Source organism: Rhipicephalus microplus, chromosome X, assembly GCF_043290135.1.
Source record: "Rhipicephalus microplus isolate Deutch F79 chromosome X, USDA_Rmic, whole genome shotgun sequence".
NCBI classification, from domain to species: Eukaryota; Metazoa; Arthropoda; class Arachnida; order Ixodida; family Ixodidae; genus Rhipicephalus; species Rhipicephalus microplus.
The window spans coordinates 499600281-499602056 of record NC_134710.1 but is presented as its reverse complement, the minus strand read 5'-3'; the positions used below and the strand labels follow the sequence as shown (position 1 = coordinate 499602056).

At 42.2% G+C, this 1776-nt stretch overlaps 1 pseudogene; it reads left to right on the top strand.

The window, feature by feature from the left end:
- The first annotated feature begins 446 nt into the window (after positions 1-446).
- On the top strand, positions 447-1073 carry LOC142775559 (uncharacterized; annotated as a pseudogene).
- Positions 1074-1776: the final 703 nt, after the last annotated feature.

Here is a 1776-nt window from a genome sequence, read left to right as displayed (position 1 = left end):
GTGTAGGCGCTGGCATGTGCCGGCAGCTTTTTTTTGTGTGTGCTGACTGTCATTGCTGCGCATGCTCTTGCTCGCGGTGTCTATATCACACTTTTGCATCTTGCCATCTGTGTCTACCTTGCCACCGGAACTGCTGTGGTTTAGCTCGGTGCTTTTTGAAATCGAAACTTCAAGTGAGCCCTCCAAAAACTTCTCTAAATAAATAACCATTGCGCACTCGCGCTAAAGTGAATTCCACCCATGATAAGCGAGTCACAAGCTACCTATTGAAGAAACACGCAAAAAAACTGGGTGCAAAATTTTTCTAAGTGTCCTTTCAGTAAACTTTTGTGTGCTGGCATGGCAAGGTCTGCTTTCTCTTCAGTTGTCATCACAGATACCGACCCTAAAGCTTCATTTCTGTAGCTGTCCCTAACGAAGAGTCAAGCCTTGCCCATGCTGAAACCGGCAACCCAAGAGAAGCCTCTAACTGGTCCCATGCTGAAGTTTTTCTCTTGCTTTCATGCCACGAGTGACAGATGTTAGATTTTCATGACGGAACAAAGAAAAGGAAGGATATTTGGAATATTATCAGTGCAGAAGTACGAAAACATGGCCGTTTCAGAACACCCACTGACTGTGAAATGAAATTCAAAGGGTTCAAGAGAACGTACGACAAGCATCGCCTACACAAGCGAGATTGGCAGAATTGGGAAAAAGTGAAATTTATACAAAGAAATGGACAACTTGTTGTCATCTGGTGCAGTGTATCCAGCACCGACTGCATCAAGCATGCCTATGCAACCACCTGTATCAGCCTTGTCACGCACAGCTATCTGGACAGACCCAGGAAACTCGCACAGCCACTGGTGAGAGCAGCGATGCATCTGATGAGCGTTCCTCCAGAACTATTGCAGCACAAGTGGCAGCAAATGCTAGACGACGCAAAACACCGGAAACATTATTGAAAGATACTTTGAAAAACATGGAAGAATGTCAGGCAGAGGAGCGCCAGCGGTACAGGCAACAACTTAGGATGCAACGACAAGCTGAAAATGCTAAAGCGCATTGCCAACAGTGCCACTCATTTATGAGATTAGTTATTTTGTGGGCTTAGCAAAAAACAAAGGCTTTTTTGCAGCTTTTGTTGCTTGGTGCTGCCAGTGACCTAAGGGCCTGGCTGGCTAACAAACGAACACTTATAATGCACCCTTACACTTAGAAGGACTATTACTAATCGTATACTTTGGCCGTCTGCATCGTCTGAAGGTGAGCGTAAACTGTGGAGAGCATTGACGAATACCATCAAAGCAGTGTTTTTTTCAGCAGGTGGCTCGCCACTAAATGGCACGTCGATGATTTTGTCATACACTTCTATGAGGCGCTTACTTTTGCTCACGGGTGTGGATATGGTGATGACATAGTGTTGTGTTTTACATTCACTTTATAATTTTTTTCACAATGTTTTTGCAGTTTCAACATCATCTCGCTGTTCACTTTGCTTAAAATACTTATTTGCTCAAGATATGTACTTGTATTTGTTATTGTGTGGATTCTTGTGTATGTTATAGTATAGTTGTCGTGTAGTTCTGACATTTTAGGAGGTTGTGTTTTTTCATAAAGAATCATTTGTTCACTGTTTCACTGCAAATACTTCTATGTCAGTTTTTATGCTATTATAAGCTCACTGTTTACTTTGCTTCAAATGATTCTTTGCCTAAGATGCGTACTTCTTTTTGTTATAGTACGAATTGTTGTGTTTGTTATAGTATATAGTTGTGTAGTTCTGACATCCTA